Source organism: Lissotriton helveticus, chromosome 2_1 (assembly GCF_964261635.1).
Source record: "Lissotriton helveticus chromosome 2_1, aLisHel1.1, whole genome shotgun sequence".
In the NCBI taxonomy this organism is placed as follows: domain Eukaryota; kingdom Metazoa; phylum Chordata; class Amphibia; order Caudata; family Salamandridae; genus Lissotriton; species Lissotriton helveticus.
In genome coordinates this window covers 536,560,584-536,584,896 of record NC_136059.1, presented here as the reverse complement: position 1 = coordinate 536,584,896, position 24,313 = coordinate 536,560,584, and the positions used below count along the sequence as shown (strand labels likewise).

The window sequence follows — 24,313 nt, the reverse complement described above, 5'->3', positions numbered from 1 at the left end:
GTATAGATGGCCTGTATCAGGCACATGGGATGCCGAGTGCATCATGCGAGTAGAAGAAGCATTATGGAAAAAGAAAGCCAGACAGTCACAGAAAGATGCCATCGAGTTATGGCGCAAAGAATCTCATAAAAGAACCGAAAAAGAAATCAGAAAGTCAGAATTAAGTAGAGAATCCTTAGAACGAGCCCAAGAAAGGGAACTAATCGAGATAGGTGAACGAGTTAAAACCGAACAGTCAGACAGACAGAGGAATGCCCTTATTAAGGGTATGTACCCTCTTCTTGCCGAAGGCTTGCCAAAAGCAACCCCGGAGGCATCTAGTAATTTTCCGCTACCATTAGTTCCGACCAAGCTATGTCACAAACCGACCGCAGCTGATATTTTCATTTCGTCCTATTTGGACGACACGGTTCCAGAATATGCAAATCCTGTTCCGCCAGTCCCTGTAAATAATGTAAATCCTGCTCCTCCAGTCACCGGAGTACCTGTTACGGTACCCCCGGTCCAGTCCACATTACAATTTCCCGCTGCGCCAGCACGAAGAGTATCAGTCGACGATTCCAGTATAGGGGCCGCAGGAGGAGGTCCTCCTGGTACCCCGCCACCACACCAACGAGTAACGATAGTCGAGTTACATGAAAGTGCGTTACAGCGTACGCCCAAATATAAGTCCGTTGCAGAAATCCGACGAGCTCTTACTGAATGCCGCTATGATCCAGTTGCCGGTGATGATAGCACAGTTATATATTCCATCCGTGTAAGACGGGTGACCGGGTATCTGGACACCCTACCGAATATGAAAGAAGATCTAGACAGAATATATCGTTTCATCCGTACAGGGGATGATCCAGAAAGTATTGGCGAAGCCATGTCTCAAAGGAAAGCTGAGATCCAGCTCATGTTATTAAAGTTTCTGATTAATTGTTTAATAAGGGAACAAGATTATCCGACCAAAGATCCGGCCGAAATGAGAATCCTGACAAGGTGGAGTGATAATATAGCCGAGGGTAAACACAGAACTATCAGTAGTATAGAGAGTATGTACAAGAGAATTCGTAAGGAAATAATAAAGTTACATGAACAACGTAAAGCAGCACAAGTAAGCGAGAAAGAAAATGACTCTTCTACTGAAGAGGTAGAGGACGAGAATCCCGCCAGAATAGCGTATGTAGGTAGAACTAGACTTTCCGACCGACATTCACGTCTAGACTACAAGAAAACTGTTCCTCATCCAGCACCAGAACAAGGTTCTCTAGAACAAGTATTTCAAGCTACCGATCATATTCTGAAATCACGAATCGGTTATAGTGAGTTAAGTACTATGCATGAACAAGAACTAGCCCGATCAGCAGTCCGATGGATTACTGATTCTATCACTTTTCCAGATGAAATAGTGGCACAAATGTTTCTGAAACTGCCCCCAGCCGAGCAACGACTGGTGGGTATGTATATGATCCAGCACCTCATCACATTGTATGAGGGTCAACCTTCTGATCCAGGTCCGTTACATGATGTCCTGAACGAGTTACTCCAGTATAGATGGAAAGGTTTAGGTACCGATTTAATTAGTGTCATTCTAGAACAGCGCCATAAATATAGACTGTTCCTGAACCCGCATTTTGTTCATGTCTCACCCCCAGAAAGTAAACCCTTTTATATAGACAGACAGAATCCGTTACGAGAAGTACACCCAGTTAGGACAGCGGATGGTGAAATGCAAAGAGTATTTGTTTACACTCCGATTACAAAGATGGAACTCTTAGAGATGAAGAAATTAATTCCCTGTCACGACAAAGATCCAGCAGGGTTCCACCGAGAATTAAAAGACATGCTCCGTATGGGAGAATACACTTATCCAGATATTATTAAAATGCTAAAAGTCCTATTGCCCGCAGGGATATATGAAAAACTCAAGGAAAAAGAATGGGAGGTGGGAGAGAAAAAGATCGATTGGGCAGTTCTAGAAGCTGAAGATAAGATACGAGTACCCGGTACCGGTCTAGGAGAGAAATGTAAAGAATTACCAGAACTGTTAATACAAGTTTTGCCAAGATTATTAGCCACTAAAAAGGAAGACTGGGATGCAATCTCAGCCTGTAAACAGAAACAAGACGAAGACACTAGTGATTTTTATTCTAGATTTGAGAAATGCTTTATTATAAACAGTGGCCTCAAGACGAGTAGCGAGTCATACCCTCATCTTTTTGTTACTAAATTAGTCGAGAATTCAAGTCCACAAGTTAAGAATCGAGTTTTGAAAGTCGAAAGTACCTGGCAAGCTAATACCCCGTCCCAAATGTTACAGATGCTTCAGTATCACCAGAATAGAATCAGAGAAGAGCAAGATCATGAAAGAAAACGTATGAAAGACACGAAAATGAAAGTACTAGTTGCACAATCTGTTCCTCAAGACAGTCAGAAGAGAGGTCCGAATCAAGCCAGTCATCCTGCAGTTCCCGTTAAAGGGACCTGCAATTATTGTAAACAGCCAGGTCATTTTATAAACGAGTGTGCAGTTCTGAAACACAACATAGCCACTGGTAAAACTAAAGAAAGACCACGTCCGCCTAGACAAGAACAAGTTTCACAGACTTCTCAGCCACAGAATGCACAACAGACAGTTCCAGCACCGCAGCCTATTGCTGCAACACAGCATGTTACACAGCAGATGTACCAGTATGCACAGTCCGAGTATCCAGAGTATCAGCCATATTCATGAAACAGCCTAGAGAGGGAGGTAGGCTTGCCTCTCATCGAGATTCCTGTAGATCAAGAAGGTCCCTATGTTCACAGTCAAGTACTAGGGAAAGACAGAAAGTTTCTGATTGATACAGGGGCAAGTAGGACCACCATCAGTCACGCCGAAGTTCCAGGGGCTCCGCTCTCAGGCTCTAGAAATGTTTCCCTTGGATTTTCAGGAAAGCCTATTGTAAACGAGATATCTAAGCCAGTTACTCTAGAAGTAGGTCCATTGTCCCGCACTACTGATCTGTTACTTACGAAGTCATGTCCAGAAAATCTGTTAGGCATTAAGACACTGAAAGAATTAGGTGCAGTTATTTGCTGCTCCCCAGAGGGAATACGCCTGTTTCTACGTGACTTCAAGGGTCACTATGTATTACGAGATTTTGATCCGAGATTGTCTAATGTTCCGCAGCATCTATGGGCGCAAGGTCCAACTGATGTAGGTTATATGCAAATCACACCCCATCGTGTGACTCTCAAATCAGGTGTAGTGTTACCACGAATCAGACAGTACAGATTGCCACCTGAGGCTGTAGCAGCCTTATCCAAAATTATTGACGAGCTCATGGCTCAAGGAGTAGTTGTAGAAACTGACTCCAATGTATGTAATTCTCCGATCATTCCAGTCATGAAACGTACTGATCCAAATGCACCCCCAGTATATCGATTAGTGATTGACCTTCGAGAACTGAATAAATGTATTATTCCCCAGTACCCAGTTGTCCCAGATATCTCTTCCCTATTGACAGCCATTGATTCCGAAGCCTCATTTTTTACAGTCATAGACCTCAAGAACGCGTTTTTCAGTGTCCCCATTCATCCAGACAGCCAGTTTCTTTTCGGATTTTGTTTAAATGGAAGGAGCTATAAATTCACACGAGCTCCTCAAGGTTTCACAGAAAGTCCTAGTATTTACAGTCAAGCACTTAAGAGACAACTAGACAATATTCACATGAACTGACACTGCCCTGCTCCAGTATGTCGATGATCTACTGATCACAGCCCGTTCTGAACGTGCTTGCGAGCGAGCATCACTTACAGTCCTGTATTTCCTTGCCGAGATGGGGCACAAGGTGTCCCCTTCGAAGCTTCAATTCTGTGTCCAGCAAGTGATCTACTTAGGCCACTTACTGTCCAAGTGGGGTAGGCAGTTGACACCAGACCGTTTCCAGTTAATAGCGAGTCTTCCTCAGCCCAAGACCCAGAAGGAGGTACGTGCTTTTATCGGCCTTACTTCTTATTGCAGACAATGGATTCCTCAGTATGCATTTCTAGCTAAGCCACTGATACAGTTAACGACACAGGAGGCAGCCGTATCGACTGTCCTCCCTTGGACATCTGAACATACACTTCGTTTCAATGAGTTAAAGAAAGCTTTATGCCAAGCTCCAGTTCTAGCTACACCGAACTACAGTAAGCCTTTTACACTTTTCGTCACTGAACGTGAAGGTACAGCATTATCTGTTCTCACACAAGATCAAGCAGGACAATACAAGCCCTGTGCTTATTTTTCGAGCACACTAGATCCTGTAGCCCAGGCTCTGCCTGCGTGCCTCAAGTCAGTTGCAGCCACAGCACTAGCTATCAGACAAAGTGATTCCATAGTATTAGGACATTCCTTGACAGTACAAGTTCCACACTCCGTGGAAGTTCTTTTAAACCGTACACAGACTCAGCACTTGACAATTGCACGTTTAACAGGTTATGAATTGACACTGTTCCAGCCACACATAGAAATCAGACGCTGCAACGTTCTAAATCCTGCTACACTGTTACCGTCAGTTAATTCGAATCCTGCCACACACGACTGTGTGGAAGTAGTTAATATTATGACAAAGCCAAGACAAGATCTGACAGATATTCCATTACCAGATCCCGACCTGACACTTTATGTGGATGGTTCATGTATGAGAACAAGTACAGGAGAACTAGTAACCGCGTATGCAGTGACTACTGACACTGAAGTTATAGAAACACACCGTATTGACACCCTGTCTGCTCAAGCAGCAGAGCTAGTTGCTCTGACCCAAGCCTGCATACACGCTAAGAACCTGAAAGTCAATGTTTACACAGATTCACGTTACGCATTCGGAGTCGTACACGACTTTGGAGTGCTCTGGCAGGAGAGAGGTTTCATGACTTCTCATGGAACCAAGATTCAGCATGGTCTCCTTATTCAAGCTCTGTTAGATGCCATACACTTACCGACATCTATTGCTATCATGAAATGCAAAGCACATACGAAAGTTACTGACATTATTTCTCAAGGTAATGATCTAGCAGATCGCACAGCCAAGCTTACAGCACAGACTCCAGACATTTCAGTTAATCCAACACAGACCCATACTCCAGATCCGACTACATGCATGACAGTTAAGGACCCTACTCAAGATGTCATAGATATCCAGTTACATGCTACTCCCGATGAAATTAAGAAATGGTCCGAACAAGGAGGGGTCCAGACAGATCAGGGATGGGTAACGAAGGGAAAAGCCACATGGTTTCTCCCCGACTCAATGGTTCAAGTCATTATCAATACCGCACATAGTCCAGCACATTTAGGAGAAAAAGCTATGTTAGACAGTATCCAGAACATTTGGTTCAACAAGCATTTACGAGCTGCAGCCAAGCAGAAAGTCCGTACCTGTATGATATGTTGCCAGTTTAATCCAGGTAAAAGTGTCCCGGTGGAACAAGGTGGATTCCAGCCCCCTGACCACCCCTTTGAAGTCCTCCAGATGGATTATATTCAGATGGAGCGATGTCGAGGTTTCAAGTATGTCCTTGTAGTTGTATGCGCTTTGTCCAGGTGGACAGAGGCATATCCAGTTCCAGATTACACAGCCGCGACCACTGCCAAGCAGTTGGTTCGTGAATTCTTCCCCCGTTATGGACTCCCTAGGGTCGTATATTCTGATAACGGCCAGCCATTCTCATCTGAGCTTATGAAACACATCTCCCTTTTGTTAGGGTACCGGTGGAAGTTCCATTGTGTACGCCATCCTGAAGCAGCCGGTCTCGTAGAGAGACATAATCAGACCCTGAAAATCCGCATTGCCAAAATATGTAAAGAGAAAGGTGTGGACTGGCTAGTAGCTCTGCCAGTCGCTTTGTTTTACATGCGCATGGTCGCACATTCCAGATCAGGTCTGTCCCCGTATGAGGTCGTATTCGGCCGCCCCCCTAATATGTGGGGTACACCTAGACCCCGAAGTATTACCGATGTTTCAAGTAATATGCTGACAGATTACCTAGCTTCCTTGATGTCTGCCCTACACTCTTGTCGTTCACAGGTTGCCGCCGCATTTCCAGACAATACCGAGGTGGCACCGCATGAAATCGTTCCCGGATGCATGGTTCTTGTCCGGAATTTTGATCGTTCAAGTCCGCTGGAGCCCCGCTGGAAGGAGCCCAAGCAGGTCCTCCTGGCCACCCGTACTGCCGTCAAGCTGGAAGGCAGGAAGGGCTGGGTCCACCTGTCTCATGTGAAAAATTTTTATGGACTAAAGACTGTCTCCAAGAACATTTCCGAGGATTTTAAGGATTGCCAAAGTACTATTCTCAAGGACTGTCCCGCAAAAGACAATGATACAGATCCCTCCCTGTTAGAGAAAACTCCGCAGCAGGAGTACAAGCTAAAATTAAGGTCTAGTAAAATAAGTCAGCCAGTTTGATTGTCTAAGTCCTCCCCTAGGTGAAACGGTTAGACCGGTTCCTGACATGTATAAAATAGACCCCCATAGTGAGAGAGTTAGTCAAAACTCAATCCGATGTATCGTTTTTCTAAGTTTCATATTGTTTTTCAGCCTTATGTTTACCTGCACAGGTTATGCATTTTATTTGTGTTTTCCAGTTTCTCATGTAAATAAGTCTTCTAATGTTACAATAGAGCACACGTTTAGTGATCTGCCTCCTCATGAACTCTCATATCGTCTTGCTATGCGTAATAATTCCTTTATCCGCATGTTACATTACTCACACCAGACCAGCAATGCCACAAATTGTTGGGTGTGTGGTCGACTCCCCCCTTTCCAGACACCGAAGGGAGTTCTGCCACTCTTTCCTTATCCATTTTCACATAACGGTTCGTGTGGAGCATGGTCCACGTTAACGTCATCCTTAACAGATATGTCTTTTCTTAACAGTACATGTTTCCCAGACAAGCAAGGTCTTCCCCACAGAACAGGGTTAGATCTAGAAAATGAAGTTTACAATTTGGGTAATTATTCTTCGAATTTCATGGTCCTGAATGTTCAGTCTGATACTACTCCAGACTTACCTGCTATGTCAGTATTACCAGTCAAAGGTGAATTATGTGTCCGAAAGAATGGTTCCGTACATGTAGGCCATAGTGATTGTACTACTATTGTCAAGTATAGTGACAGTAGGAAATCTATTTTCAAAGCTTCACGTCATTCTTATTTTGTTTGTGGTCAGACCGCATATGTTCGTCTGCCCCTCGAGTGGGAGGGTACCTGTTACATTGCCTTCCTACTGCCACCAGTTTTTCTAGCCCCACCTGACTATCATAGGAATTCCCACCTAGTACATACGAGACACAAAAGAGACCTCCCGATTGTCGATTATACTGAAACTGCTCTAGAACAATACATAGATATCAATAAAGGTGTCTTCCCCTATTTAGGTACTGTCGTGAATAGTAAACTGATACGTAGATTAACCAGAACCCTTGAAGCAGTAGTGATTGAGACTACCTCTGCTCTAAGTAACTTAACCGAAGAGCAATCTTTTATGAGAATTGTCGTGCTCCAGAATCGTCTCGTCCTTGACGTCATACTGGCCGATAGGGGCGGGGCATGTAGAGTCATCGGATCTAGTTGCTGCATTTTCATTCCTAATAACGCGCCGTCTGTTTATTCAGCTATAACCAGACTCCATAAAATTGCCCATATGTTACACCAAGATCCAGGCACCTGGACATGGTCCGGTTGGTTCTGGAATATAATTTCCGCTTGGGGATGGAAAGTATTGTCATTTCTAGGTATTGCAGTAGCGATCATATTCAGTTGCTGCCTCTGTATACAATGTGGCCCTGCGATTTGTGGCATTTGTGCTACCTCTTGTATTCCTAGTCCCAAGTCCCGTCCTAAATCCCGTTCCAAGAAAATTCGAGACGAGCAAATGATACTGTATGAAATGATAGATGGTATCATGAATATTGATGTTTCCTGATGGAAACGTAGTGACAAGGAGGGAATGTGGAAAAGTAAATTTTGCCATGTTCTGTGTCCCTACGTGTTCCCCATCTTATGTTATGTGTGCATGATTAATATGCATATGTATTCCCCATGTTTGATTAAAGACGCAATTACAGTTGTGTCCATCTCTAGTATGCCAGTTTCCAGTTCTCGTGAAAGCTACGAGTATTAGGCCTATGTAAAGTTACGTTGCCACGTTTCCCAGTGTGCACGTTATTTCATTGAAAAGTCCCCGTTTCTAGGCCTCAAAAGGGCCCGGACACCAGATTCAGCTCCTGTCTCCTGAACCCTCGCTGAGGAGCGATACAGCCCCCACCTGTATCCTCGACCCTTCACTTACTTCCTGCCCCACAGTGCCCGGCTCGGCCTGGCTCTGCCTGTTAGTCTGCCAAGAGTATGTTATGATTCTAGTTATCAGTCCAACCCTCCTTCTCTGCATTCCTAAGCTACTGAATCGCATCAATAGTTTCCGTCATTGTCTAGCCTTTACGTCTCCATGTAGGAGAAATACTGTATTTAATGGTCATTTAATATTCCTCAGCACGCACTACATGTAGAATAATGCATGCTCCAGTCTTAGAGTCTGTTAGCCTCTCCCCTCCTGACTCTTAGTTTATATCAACATGTCCTCTAAACATTAGATACTAGATAGGGTTTAGGTACATGTCGCCCTGACTCTCCAGACTTCAGTCTCTACTCCTAGCGCAGAGTTCATAGCCCCCAGCTTCTCCTAGTAACACGTCATTGTCAGTTTGCGCGCACCATTAGGTTAGAGGTCCCGTCTCCTTAGGTAGCCCCCTCCATGTTTCCGCCCTATTTATGACATATTCTGTTACGTTTACATCACATGTCTATGTATACGCCTCCTGTTACACCTACTTTCACCCTTATCTTTCGCGACCGCTATTGACCACACCCACTGCTCCGCCTATTGTATGTATTATAATGCAACTGTTTTAGTATATATGCTTGTGTATTGTTATTAAAGTTGGCGCGCTCATTCCCTATCCCCCCTGCAGGGCCCTGCCATCCTGTTCCCGTGCAGGTTGTCCTGTTCCTGTCCTTTATGCTGTATTAAACCTGCAAACTCCTACTACCTCGAATCTTGACTCTTATTTATTGAGCTATCTGTTATTGCTATGTCCAGTCAAACCTAGATCCGGTATTATTTATTTATATACCACAGTCGGAGGGAGGTCCGTGGAGCCCCTGAGAGCCCCGTCGCTACCGAGAGGAGTGCTGTGCCCGACTTAATCGTATCTTGAATTGCAGCCGATGTGAGGTGGGCCCGTTTCCTCATAGTGAATGCAGCGTTGTGAAGGAACTGTGAACCGGCATTTATTTGACTGTGCGCGAAGGTTGTGTGACCTCTCCGGCAGCCCGTTCGTCAGTCTAATGACTTTGAACTGGTGCCGCCTGTGCTCAAGTGGTGCTAAAGCCCGTAGGCGCGCATAGACTTCACCGGCAAAGCAGAGATCCTATCCCGGTGACCGCCGAGTGCAAATGATGTATTTACTGTGTTTCCTTGCCTTCTAGATATACGCGCATGCGCCTTGAGTGATTATTAAAGAGTCCCAAACCTTATTTTGTGCTCAGAGAAGCCGTATACCTGGTCATTGAAAAGAGCATAAACTGTAAGAGTTATCTTTCCCATTTGAAACGTATTGCCGATGTAATGATTCTAAAGTATTTAATTGGTGGCAGCGATACCAGAAGAAAAATGTGGTTGTTTATTTAAATGAACCAATATTTATTCTGATATTTATTCTGATATTTATTCTGATATTCATTCCTGAAGTTATTCTATTTATTAATACTATTTATTACCAGAACTGTATGACCAAAAGAAATGTATATGTGCTTTCCCAGTCAACCCTATTTACAACAAAGAACTTTTATATAAAGGAATCGTATTTTTCTACAGCAGTGGTGTGGTGTCCTTCTTTTTGGTGTGGATGTACAAGGAGTTATTATTGGGTCAGAGCCGGCTTAACACTACAGCCTTCACTTGCCTTGTCACTTGAGCCAAGCTACCCCCTTTGTGCTGGGCTTGCCCATCGCAGGTCCAACAACCCCACATATTATATCACTCATTACATCTTCTATACCATCATTGATAAGATCACTGCAACATTTTCAGTTACATTATTAATAAGAAAGCTGTGCATGGTGGGGAAGTGAGTTATAGTTACTTGAGAACTATGACTGGCAAATTTCTGTGTATTTTTTTGTTTCAACGTAATGTTACTGAACATTTCACCTAACTATAAGGTTACTTTAACCTTTTTGTTTTTTCAGCAAATATATAAAATCAATCAGGTTTCGGTGTTTTTTTTCTGTTCTATTGTACAAAAAGCTGTGGTAAAACAACCAATATATTGTAGGGTACCTTAAAATATGCAATTTGTTTTTCATAGTTGCCTATGAAATACTGATTTCATAATCGTAACAAGAGCCCCCAAACCACTCTGCTGCAACGTTATCTAAATTCTGAATAAAAAAATGCATATTATATGTCTATTTTTCTACCAGTATTTGTATCTATTAGAGCTAGAAACAACATTTTCTGGTGAAATCTGTAAATTAAATGGCAATTGCAGTAAATCTATAATTATGCCATAAGAGCTGCATTGAGAGCGCTGGTGCAGTCAGGAATCCTCTTTGTGGAAACATTCAGATGCTAACACGCCCTGCTTCCAAGATGCTTCATTTCCCACTTCCAAAACATGAATCACTGAGCAGATATTAAAATGAAGAACTTCATAGAAACTCTCCCTGGTGATGGGCGCTAACAAAGAGTGTCGCACCACCAGCACTAAAGCCAAACCGGACTGGGTTTGAATCCAGGCGTCATGTCAACATTCTGTCGTTCTGAGCAAATCATTTAATATCCCCGTGCCTAGAGAAAAGATCTGACCTTGAGCGATTTAATCTGCTGCTCATGTAAAGAAAGTTTTCGCTACAAAAAACGTGCAGAAAAGAAATCTTGCACATACTTGAAAAACTAGCAACATGAATTTTTGGCATAAGATTAAAAAATATTTACCAACTCATAATTAAGTTATTTCCATCTGACTTTTCTGCCGCAGTTTTTCATGGATATGTATTGGTTACGTGGTACTAGAGTTGAAACTACATGTCCCATAATGCAATACGGAGAAGAAGAAGAAGAAAGGGGCCATGGGAAGCTTGTTGGTGCTAGAAATGCAGCTCAAACAAGCACTTCAGACAAACCAAATGCCCAAATCCATTTTTCACGCCGGAAGTTCTGCAGTTGGAAAGCCATGTTTGTTGAACGTTGTGATGGCGAGGGCAAGAGAGAGCCGTCGAGATCTTTGGGGATTGAGTGATGCCAATTGCTTTGTGATTTCTGCAACTTGGCTGGACAGTAAAGTTGATTGCGGGGCACGGTTCTGGGATTGCCTTTTTTTTTGCTGGTAGTTTTATATAGCGCGAACTCGTCCGGAAAGTATCAGAGCGCTTTAAAGTCGTGTTACAGACAGACACATTCATTGTTTGGTAGGCACCGGAAGACAAGTGATTTGCCCTGAATTACAGGATGTTAAGCAGACAACATCTGAACCTGGTTCCCCAGCTCCAAATGCGCAGCTGTGGCCGTTAGGCCACATCCTCTCCATAATATGTTGTATTACCACTTGTCCAAGGCTATTTAGCGCGGAATGTATTTTGGTGTTTTAAAAGGCATGACTTCGATGAAGTCTTACGAGCCCAGTGCCTCCAGCAGGATGTGGCGTAAGTAATCCGCTCGTTTGTGCCGGCAAGAGCTGTTTCCGCTTTTCCATGTGTTTGGATTCAGATGTTGGGATGATCTTTATTCGGGTTAGAGATAAAACAACCGTTCCCTTTCAGTTTTGGGAAGGGGATCGAGTACATGCAAAATGGTCACATAAAAGCTTAGTTTCAAGCAGTGAGGTCTTATAAAAGAAGAGATATATGGTTTTGCAGATATTTTGGGCAAATTAACTTTTGCTTAAAGTGTAAGTGATAGAGCAAAGCAAACGCGGTCACAGCAGACTCCAGCTGTCTTCAATACTCACTGGCCCCTTCTTGTAAGGAGGCCTTCTTTTGTGACCAAAACCAGGTTCAACCTGATTTGCTGTCCCTCGTGGGAGCCTAGATATGCATCTGAAGAGCTGCCACTTCCTTGGGAGTGCCAGATCAGCACAGGCTTCTGGGAGGAGAATGTTTTGCCGTTCTCCATTTGATGTAAGGCCAGGAGCAGGCCATGTGTCTGACTCTCGTTGTGCCTGTCAGCCATCTGCCCAAATGCCCATTTCCATACCTTCTGTAATCTTTCAGGATATGCTTACTCTCGACTACTGTCATAATGTTCATATTGTAATGATTTCAGCTAAATTAGTTACAGAAGTGGGTCTTTGACCTACCTACAAATACATCTCATCTACTAAATAAATCATGTGTATTGGACCACATGTTTTGCCTATTTTCCTGCTGTTTACAGCTCAGTCTGCAGCCACCACAATTCTCACTGTGATTAGATTATCAATAGAACCACTGGCATATGTGGAACACTCTACCTTTAACACTGAGGAGCAGTCAAAATTTGATTTTATTTAAAAAGGACCTTAAAACCTTTCTCTTCCCTAGAGCAGAATAAATGGTAGAGCAGATGGTGGAACTGATCTCAGCGCCAGGATACCCGCTGGGTGACAGCTGCGCTTAATAAGCATTAAAATACATACATACATACATATGCCAACACAACCATCACTATATTTGCACACTACCATAATCGTACATCAAATGAACCCACTTCGGTAAGGTTCGCCCACTGTCATGTCTACACTCCCTCTGTCCTTATCCAACACATTCACCATTATAGGTATGCACAACCAGCATCTTGTGACAACTTATCCACTATCATACCACGACACAAGCAGCAGCCCAGGTCGAAACAAGCAACTTAATATGGCCACATACTCGCCCTCATACATCCATGCAACCACCGTCCTACGCCAGCAAGCTTACCACAGGTCAACACATCACCATATGCTGAACACGTCCAGCATCCTATGACCACACAACTCATATCATATCAAACACCAATACATCTACCATCCTACGTCAGTATGTCACAGATTATACATTAATTTGTCCACCATCACACATCCACACACCCTATTTCATAGAAACACAGGACCATATACACACCCAACCACTGGTGTATGCCAAAACACCCAACATCACAAGTGCACACAACTGCCATCATGAATCTGAACTACTTCTGTCACACTTCCACCAAACCACCATTGTGTCTAGCCAACCCCTGTCATTTGCCAATAAAACCAACAAGATACTGCACACTTCCAGCAGGGTACATCCACATAAATGCCATCATGTACCAGCACAATCACCATCTTACATCAACAAAAATACACTATGCACCCATTTATCGACATCATATGTCCACACAACATTATTCAACAACCATCATCAAACAAGCAACACCAGATGTCTACACAATTAACCTCATGTTCGCTATAGTACATCCACAGAACCACCATCATAAGCTAACATAGAGAGAAAATAAAATTCCGTAAGAAAGCTAAAGTTGATGGGGAGTTAAAATATCTAATATGTTAACCGCTGCTTCAAAATTGAAAAGCTATGGCAATCTTGAGTTAAGGTGTTTCTTGATCATCATGTGAAACCTCTTTATTAGGTAACCTCATCTGCTAACAAACTCATCATCTCCTTTATTCAACCCCACTCAAAGTAACTTGTAACTGCACACCAAGTGTTAAGTCTGCAGAACCACAAGTATGCTCCCATATTTTGATAAACCCAGCATTAATTGTCCACATCATCTGCAACAGCATGCACACCATTATATTTATCTGCACAGCAAACATTCTATGTCCACACACGCTGCCCAGGGACAACCACACAATCCAGTATGTAATGTTGGAAAGATTGTGCGCTGTGTGGGGTTGGCTGCTGGTGGGAAGGGTGGATTGCCTCCGTGAGGGTTGGCGACAAGCCCTTACCTTGTGGGCGGAGGGCTGGCTTTACGTATGGTAATAAAATATTACTTTCAGTTTAAAAAATAAAATAGAAATTCACTGGAAAAAAAGCCAAAGTACCATTATAGTTATGTGAAATGTTCAATAAGAACATAATGTTTTCAACGCTAAAAACTGAAAAAAAACAGTTAGAGTTATCTCAAGTAACTTTAACCTGTGGTCTCGCCAGTTATTGCTAACTACCCCTGTTAGACCCGTCTGCTTCTGGGAGTCCCCTCACCACTATGATTTCTTTTGTTCCCCTGTACCTCCCAAAATTTGTCGCTTTTTATTTGTCTACCAGGACTTTTTATGTGTTGTCTCATGGGGTTAGATGTTCCTTGACGCCCAGTTGCTCACAAGGTTTGTGGCACCTATTTACAAGGCGCCTGGCCCAAACCTGTGGCATTACAAACTGGGGTTGTCTACCTGTATAAATGAACCTAAAATGGTGGGCACCCTTTCTTTCTCATGTGAAGTGACTCCCATTGGAGCCTTCATGAACCCTGGCCTCTTGAGGTTTTCGCGCCCTTTGTTTGGCGCGCATTTCTGACAGGAATTCCTTTATTTTCCTCAGGTACACAAAATGGCTGCTCTAGAACCCCAGTACGGTGGCTGTGAGTGTCCTAAATACCCCTCAAGAGTGCCTTGTCATTGTCACAGCCAGAGAAGGTTCTAGAACCTTCTGGCTCGTGCCAGTACCCCAGGGCACTGGCTATATAAGGCCCAGTCCCTGGCGGCCATTTTAGATTGAATGAAGGATTAAGAGATTCCAGACTTGACACCAGATTGACACCTGCCCTGTTGACCCCTGAGGTGGCTGGTAGCGCAGGCAGTAGAGCAGCAAAGGGTTGCTGGCGTTGTGTCTGACTGGCGTTCCAGTCAGCTACGTGAGAAGTGATCTAGCGCCTACAGCGCCTGCCCAGCGAGTACCTCATTGCCCCCAAAGACTGTGGCCAGATTCGTGTGCCTCCCCCCCCCCCCCCCGGTGGTGAACTGTGATCGATTTATCGAGTCGCTAGGCGAGAGCAAGTTCGCCGCGACCGCGATCGTCAGCTGTGCCTCCTTCGCGACAGGTGCCTCTAGAGGGGAGCTCGGACGTCTCCGAGCCCCACCAGCGTAGAGCGCTTCCTGCGCAGATTGAAGGTGAGGTGGTGCGCCGGGGCGGGGAAAGGCCGGCCTTCGTTGGGCGGGACTAGCGTCTCTGCCACTCCCCAGTGACCCGGGAGCTGTAGCTGTGGGCGGGAACCACCCTGAATGCGGAAGTCGGAGGGAGGTCCGTGGAGCCCCTGAGAGCCCCGTCGCTACCGAGAGGAGTGCTGTGCCCGACTTAATCGTATCTTGAATTGCAGCCGATGTGAGGTGGGCCCGTTTCCTCATAGTGAATGCAGCGTTGTGAAGGAACTGTGAACCGGCATTTATTTGACTGTGCGCGAAGGTTGTGTGACCTCTCCGGCAGCCCGTTCGTCAGTCTAATGACTTTGAACTGGTGCCGCCTGTGCTCAAGTGGTGCTAAAGCCCGTAGGCGCGCATAGACTTCACCGGCAAAGCAGAGATCCTATCCCGGTGACCGCCGAGTGCAAATGATGTATTTACTGTGTTTCCTTGCCTTCTAGATATACGCGCATGCGCCTTGAGTGATTATTAAAGAGTCCCAAACCTTATTTTGTGCTCAGAGAAGCCGTATACCTGGTCATTGAAAACAGCATAAACTGTAAGAGTTATCTTTCCCATTTGAAACGTATTGCCGATGTAATGATTCTAAAGTATTTAATTGGTGGCAGCGATACCAGAAGAAAAATTTGGTTGTTTATTTAAATGAACCAATATTTATTCTGATATTTATTCTGATATTTATTCTGATATTCATTCCTGAAGTTATTCTATTTATTAATACTATTTATTACCAGAACTGTATGACCAAAAGAAATGTATATGTGCTTTCCCAGTCAACCCTATTTACAACAAAGAACTTTTATATAAAGGAATCGTATTTTTCTACAGCAGTGGTGTGGTGTCCTTCTTTTTGGTGTGGATGTACAAGGAGTTATTATTGGGTCAGAGCCGGCTTAACACTACAGCCTTCACTTGCCTTGTCACTTGAGCCAAGCTACCCCCTTTGTGCTGGGCTTGCCCATCGCAGGTCCAACAACCCCACATATTATATCACTCATTACATCTTCTATACCATCATTGATAAGATCACTGCAACATTTTCAGTTACATTATTAATAAGAAAGCTGTGCATGGTGGGGAAGTGAGTTATAGTTACTTGAGAACTATGACTGGCAAATTTCTGTGTATTTTTTTGTTTCAACGTAATGTTACTGAACATTTCACCTAACTATAAGGTTACTTTAACCTTTTTGTTTTTTCAGCAAATATATAAAATCAATCAGGTTTCGGTGTTTTTTTTCTGTTCTATTGTACAAAAAGCTGTGGTAAAACAACCAATATATTGTAGGGTACCTTAAAATATGCAATTTGTTTTTCATAGTTGCCTATGAAATACTGATTTCATAATCGTAACAAGAGCCCCCAAACCACTCTGCTGCAACGTTATCTAAATTCTGAATAAAAAAATGCATATTATATGTCTATTTTTCTACCAGTATTTTTATCTATTAGAGCTAGAAACAACATTTTCTGGTGAAATCTGTAAATTAAATGGCAATTGCAGTAAATCTATAATTATGCCATAAGAGCTGCAGGTAGACAAGCGTAAATCCACTGACCCTCGCCATTTCTATTTTTCTAATGAACAAATTGTTTATTAAAGATAAACCCTAAATATTCTAATTCCAACCAGTTCTCATTTTTAGGTGCATGTTGAAGCAAAGTTTTTTTAAGTAACATAACCGGTAGCTGTGTAATATGGTCCTATATATTGCCGTCTCTTTACAAACCTAGACCATCCTCATTATGCCTTCTACCCCACCCTTGACAAATACTTAAACTCTAATACTAGAGCACTATACAATCTGCCAAGAAATACTCCTGCGTCTTACTATCTCCATTAGATTTCCACTAATAAGATTCTTGACACATTTCTAATCCATGGTGCTGCTCATGGGACATCCCAGGTAATTATCCAGATATATATCCGCTCAAACGACGCAAGTTCAGCTTTTTATCATTTCCTAACCACACTGACATTGTTCTCAGCACGGTTGAGATTCTGCTCATTCGCCACCTCGAACTCATACAATGCAACGCTCTTCCACTTTTTTTTTTTTTTTTTTTGAAAACCTTTATTAACATCAAAAGAAGACAAATCGAGGCCCACAACCAAGCCGGCCAGCCGCAGTGTACAAAACAGTCAGGAGTCACCAGGCAAATATTACATAAGCAATCAATACAAAGCAGAGGCAGCACAATCACAATAGGGGAGAAGAGATACAGAAACTAAAGGGCCAAAACACAGGAGTAAATAAGGCTTATTTTTACAATAAGGGGAGAGGGCGTATGACAGGCACACTTGCAATACGGAGGCATCCAACATCCCGTAACCAACCTCAACATTAAGAAGGGGGCATGGGGCAGAATATCAGGGGGACAACACAATGCAGTCAAGAAATCAGGATATGTGAGATACAGTCAGCCCCTGAGCATTATCATCGTAACACGCCCGCCACCCGAGACACTACCAAGCCAGAACAGAGGGATCGGAAGACAATGCATTAAAACCCGCCCGTCATAGTACCCTCTGGGACGCAGGAAGGAAAAAGGGGGGGGGGACCAGGTAGGGAGGGGGGAAGAGGAAGGGAAAGGAAAATGGAGGGAAGAAAAACAGAACAATAAAAAGGAAATCAGGAAATATGAAAAAAGAAAGGTAAAAGACACGCCGACACGGCCCCCCGTGACGGGGGGACAGGAGACAAAAGGATTAGCGGCCCAAGTGGGGCATGGCGATCGGGAAGAAAGACAGCCGAAATATAACAGGAGAAGTAACGATGCCATACCCCCACCCGAAACACACCATAGGAGGTCGGGACAGACGCGGCCTCACGAAAAAGAGATACAAAAGGGCCATAGAACCAGAAGACAAACAAAAAACAGAACCCAACCCACCCGTCCCACCCTGCACCCCTGTAGAAGGCTATGGCCTACCCTTCAAACAGCGTGCCTGTCGCCCTAAACCAGAACCCGAAATATAGCGAGAAGAAAGAAAGAAAAACGAGACAAAAAGGCCACAAAAGCGGAGAAAAGAAAACAGGAGGGAGGAGCAGAATAACTATAATACAAACGGTAGGCCGCAGCCCTCCGCCCACCCCGACAAGTACAATCAAAAACAGTCCAGGACGACATCCCATCACGCGCCACAAAATATTAGGAGAAGGGGACCTCCCACCCTCCTACGATCAGAAACAATTATGCAACGAAATCGCATGCCGGGAATCAAGCAGAAGTCGTACATTTCACCCCCAACCCTTCCGAGCGACAAACCCCACCCACCACATGGCAATGTACAACCACATACTAAATACGAAATCAGCATAGAATCGAGTGGAATGGTGACTAGCATAGCTACGTGGGGTGTAGATAGATCCACAAGTGAGCAGTAGTCCAAACTGAAAATACCGATGCATCAACAATCGAAGCACGAGCCATGAAAAACAGGAGTTCAGATGCGCCATTGGAGCGGGCGAGGTGGTCCCAATTATAGACACAGGCAAAGTCATCGAAGCAGGGACAGGAGGAAGTCCACCCATAGTTTCAGGCAACAATGTCGAACAGGGTCGCAGTACAGCATCCGAGTCCCCGGGGTCCGAACCTTGAAAGGCAGGGCGCCCCAAAGTCACCAGCACACTACACGATCCTCGATCAGTGGTGGAGACACTCAGGTCAATCGAGGGGGGTGAGGCAATGAAGTCATCGAAACAAGAGGGCGACAAAAAGAAACGGCCGCCCAAAATGGCGGCGGATCGTGGCGGACCCACCGAGACGCCCAGGGCCAGGGAAGCGTGCAGGGATCTCAGGGATTCCAGGATATCTCTGACTGTCGGCTCACGCCCACCAGATCCGATCCCCACACAATCAGGCAACTCGGGCCCGCCGCCACAGGGTGACTCTCGTTCCAGAGGGCCGGCCGCCATTTCGTGAATCAGCCCAATCGCCGCCCACGAGGACCCCCGGAAATAACAGTTCTCAAATGTAGGACTTTACAAGCGCCGGGGGTCCCAGCAAGGGCGGCCTCGATGCCAAAAGGATGTCCGCCCGAAATGGGTCTCCGCCAGCACCAGCACCGGTGCCCCAAACAAGCGGAGTCCGGGCCCCGAGGACCAGGGCCGCCGGACAAAGCAGCGGCGGGGGGAGACCCCCTCTCAGAATCAGGTCCCGGGGCTTCTCACCCGCGTCGGCCACGCGGCCACCAGGGCAGGACCGGGTCAGGATCGCCGGGATCTTCGCACATCGGCTCCCAACACTGGTTCTCGCTCTCGGCCGGGGCCGAGAGCCGTCGGATCCCACCGGCCAGGTCCCGGTCCAAGTCTCGCAGAGGCCCCGATCTCTCGGAGGCCACAACTCCGGAGCCACTGCACGCCGAGACCCCGGGGTCAGATGGTAAGGACAAACAAGCCGTTATGTTTCCAATTCCCCGAAAATGCGCCGTCCCGGGACAGGATAAAAGACAGGATAGGCAGTCAGGATGGAGGGCTGCGGGAGCCGAGCTAAAGGGCGACCATTACGGCCGCGAGCTAGGCTCCTCCCCCCCTCTTCCACTTTTTAAATGATAAAACCCAAACAGCTTCCTATGCATTTTCCAGTTGAGGCTGTAGCTTGTAACTGTGATTTCACCTCAACTTGTTATTGGTTGGTGTCCAAAAAATTGGATCATTCTCAAGAACTGACTATTCACACTGAACCTGTTTGCAAGGGCATAATATGCTCCATGCTTATCGTATCTACACACAGAGGTTTAATGTTCAGAGTTCAGGGTTCAGTGTTCAAATAGTCAACCCTACAAAATGTCTGCAATGAATTTCATTTTGTCCATCAGCATTGATATGGATTTCTTCTTCGTTTTGGCATTGCCAATAACAGTCTTCAAAAACAGAACTTCTAATTCATCTACCATTAAACAGTTACATGTAGATGGGTAAAACACAGAACTTACACCACTGTAGTAAGTTACACATATGCCTGTTTTTTTTTGGGTGGGGGCTTAATTTCCTCATGCATATGCCTAATAATTATTTTCTTTGACCCTCAAGGAATTGATAATATATTAAAAGCCAGGTTTTTTTCTTGGCCATATAACCCACAGAACTTAATTCTATGACTCTTTTTTCCCCATTATTCCTCTTGTTGTCTGTTAACCAAATGGGCCACCCTAAACAAAACTTATTGATCATCTTTACTTATGTTGTTTATAGCTGTCAATCACCAATCACAAACCACCACTTATTTTTTTATAGCAAGTGTAAAGTAAAACAATTGCATATTTGAAGATGTTAAGGCTACCTAACAAGATGCATTCTTTTCAGGATAAACCTCTTTTCACCAAGAGAGCTTACATCCTTGAAAAGAGTAAATAAGATTCGGAACGGCTGCCCTTTATGTACACTGGTGCTTTAATTGCTAAAACATGCCCTATCCTTCTAGTCCAAAAGCTTCAGGCCAAACATGTATAATGTTGGTGAAACAATAAATACACAAATGAGCAGAGCTTCTCTAAAAGCACAAACCAGATATCTGTGCGATGGAAAGCCTCATTGATGGCACACACCTACACCTCTAATTTTACCAGGTCCTTATCTTCTCTAAACCAATAAACCTCTTCCTAGCACTTGAATGTAGGCCCCTATAAATAATTAATTACTGTTTGATAGGGTATTTCTTTAACAAGCACAGTCAATACCAGATTTTCCTCGGATAACCATCTTGAAACCAGAATATTTTGACCAAAGGGCCACATCTGGGGCCTTATGAGGCACCATTGATTAGGTGTACAGGCACAAATGGGTGCAGTTGCCCTATTATATATAATTCTCTAGCTCCAGGACAACTCATTAGTAAAAGGGGAAGCAATTTTTTCCCAGTAAAGGATTGAAGGTGGCATCAGGTCTACACTTCAATGGGGGCGGGGGGCAATGGATTCTCTCGCAGGTAGGTGCAGTGAATGACTGCACCCACTTGCAGGGGTATCCATTGTAATGCTCTTTCCGAGGGGGGGGCAGTCAGTGCGCCTCCTGACGGCCTTTCTGCATTAATGTACATAATACAGGTTGGGAGCACAGGCAATGTTTTTTTCCTCAATGCATGAGGCTACATCTCGATGCCATTGAGGGAAATGCACCTTAAGATAGTGCCTATTTTATAGAGGAGCTGCGCAAGAGTCTGCTGCCCCTTTTTGTCTCATATTAAAGTGCCAGCAGGAACGTGTAAAGTGGGGGTACATGCCTGTTGCATCTCTGGGGCACTTTACCTAATATGCCCCGGGTGATCCATATTGCTTGTAACTCTGGGAACCTTGGTTGCTTTTTTTTTTCTTCTTTTTTTCAAGAAAAACATTTTGAAATATAAAAAGGAGCCTTTCTGGGGATGTATGGCTGCTTCCTTAGGAAATAAGACTGTTTTCCTGTAACTTTAACTTGCACCCTCACACCGAAGCATTAGAAAGCAACTAGCAAATTGTTATTTTTTTGTCTCCACCCAGACCAATATTCTAATTTCACCCCGTCTCTCTCAAAAGAAAGCACACCCCGAGTTAACAGCTCATATACCATAATCATATTATCTCATTCCCAGTACTATACAGTGTTGGGAGGTTCCTTTACTGTTTTTGACGGTCGTCTGGTTACATTAAAAAGTAAAATTAAGTGTTTGAAACAAGCTACCGATGTACGTTTTTATTAGGTCTCGTCGAGACCTATTGCAGCTGAGATGCCTCTGAAGGGACACAGAAGGGTGCACGAGCGTCGATTTCCCATCGTGGGCGCGCACGCCCAGCTCCCCCCCCTCCCCAGCCGTGCACATCTCAGTCAGAGTCAGCCATGCCTCTCTGAGTCGCGTGCGCACACACACACACACACACACACTGCATACACACACGCTCACACACACACACACACCAACCTGCTCACGCGCACACACACAGTCACACACGCGCATCCACACACTCGAACTGCCATCTCCTGTCTCGCTAGCCTGATGCACCAAAAAGCAGTCCCCCTACTCACCGGGCTGACTCAGGACTCCCCCGCTGCTCTCCAGGCCGGTCTTTCCTCCTCAGGTCAGGTGTGTAGGGTCAGCGGCTCAGGCGGGGCTCTCCATGACCACGGGAGCCCCGCTAGCTCATTCCCGCAAATCTTCCGGCTGGCTTCGCGGGCTTCTCGATGATGAGTTTCATTCCTATACGTCAGATGTGCACGCTCACGGCACGTGGAAACACGCACAGCGTGACTTTGAGTGTGCGGCCTTCGTGTAGCGTCTCAGGAGCAGCAAGCAAAGAACTGGTCGGTGCCCGATCGTGCAGCCTGCTTCTGTTGCGGGGGTTCTTTATGTGCCAGTGTATTAAGGTAGGATTCATTTCGTTTTGAAATGTCCACTTTTCCTCATCTGCCGTTGTCGGCTGCCCCGTCTCTTTCTGTCTCACTCGCTGAAACGGTGCTTCGATCCCTGGTGAAATGGATCCAAAAAAGAAAGAAGTGTTTCTGACATTTTGCAAAGTGCAGCCTCGGGCCTCTTGCTCCTTGATGACCTTACTTTGATTGAGGCCACATTTCTTGCACCAGTTTGCACCACAGGCAGACAACAGATGAAGTAGGTAGTGGCGCTGCAGACTTGCGCACACTGCTGCAGGTATGGCATGATCATGATGTGCGGCGTGCCGGCCGCCGTCCGACGAGAGGCTGCAGGTCACAAACAGCACTCAAAGGTCTGGCCCCCCGCCTACCGTGCGACTCACAGCACCCACCGCCCGACGTCACCAGTGGCTAGCAGAGAGTAGAGAAGTTGAAGAAGTTACTTCGAAGACAACACACATAGTAAGTACTAGTAGAACTTTACTAGTAACGCTCGTCTGACTGTCTGAGGCAGCCTGCAGTGCTCAGACAGGGCTCTCTGCCATTCTAAGAATGCGGCAACTAAATCTAAAGTAACCCTTCCGGAGTCACATTATACTAACCAGGCTGGGCCGCCAGTTTCTCGGCTTTTCCCTGTTTAGAATGTGAAGTGCGTGTTGCCGCTGAGTTCACAGATCAAAATGCAGGGAGTTCTAAACTGTTTCCACATCACATGAAAATCACAGATCGTGCTTACTTACAAAGAGCGAGTCCTACTTGTCAGGCCATGTAGAATCAATGGACGTGGTGGTGAGTGCCCGGTCTATACTCGGTAACTGCCGACCTCCCGTGTCCATCAATGCACACTTGGACCGCTCCCTGCGGGCCCTCACAGTCACCTGTCATAACAGCAGTGCACCCCAGACTCTTCTACGGCCTTTGGAGTACTGGAAGTAGGGTCTCATAGCACCAAGAAGCGGCGTGTGTTTCTGAACGCAGCCCCCCTCCCTTTCTTCCACAGACAGGGGCCGGGCATGGAGGGCACATCCAATCCTGTGCCAGCTGCTCGACCCTGCTGCTGAACCCTAGGCCGAGCTGGGTAAGAGCGTTCCAGAGAAGCTGGAGGGTAAGCTCTTGGCAGACACGATCTGGAGGGGTGCACGGCGCTGGCCAGGGTGTTGGGGATGCACACATTACTGAAGAGCCTGTTGGGAGTCAAACGAAGTGACCTCCATCATCCTACCCGAGTTTTTTTATTCAAATATCATACCTCGCATGTTATTAAGATAAATCCACGTTCGTTCAAGTGGGGTGGCTTCAGCTTTCATATTCTCCGTCAAATACTAGTTTCTGAACGGGTCCTCTGGTTAGGTCCGACTTTAATCAGTTGCAATAGTGTGCGCGCTGCCGCCATTTCACTGCTAACGTTGAGGTAGAACCCTGCATCCTTATTTTACCTGGCCTATGGTTCACTAGTAATGTTCGCTGCATAACACCTCAACCACATACCCTATCTTAACCGCTATGTTTGGCTGTGCTGTCTGTTTCCACAGAAACAATCTCTCCTTGTCTGAGCAATTATTGTCCAGTATCGCAATCAGGACAGTTACACCTACGTATATCACTACGTATATGAAACTGACTGCATCGGACACTTACATCCCTGCCTAGTGCTATGTGTTAAGACTCGTAGTAGGTTTTGAAATATAACACCACAGAGCTCTGGCTGCCAGCTATAACCTATGTGGGACTGTGTGCCCCTCAACCCGAGGCTTGCCCAGTGCCCGGAGCTTGTCTGGAG

General features: G+C 45.3%; 1 long non-coding RNA gene across 2 annotated transcripts in view; it reads left to right on the top strand.

Annotated features, from left to right (window-relative positions):
• LOC144818115 (uncharacterized) overlaps nt 1-24,313 on the top strand; it is a 345,075-nt gene that overhangs the window by 12,322 nt on the left and 308,440 nt on the right. The window contains exon 1 of one of the 2 annotated variants that reach the window (XR_013607046.1): nt 22,192-22,527. The exons of the other annotated variant lie outside the window; for it this stretch is intronic. This is a non-coding gene — a long non-coding RNA (uncharacterized LOC144818115). Of the gene's footprint in view, nt 1-22,191; nt 22,528-24,313 lie in introns of those variants that run through there. 2 annotated transcript variants of the gene reach the window in all.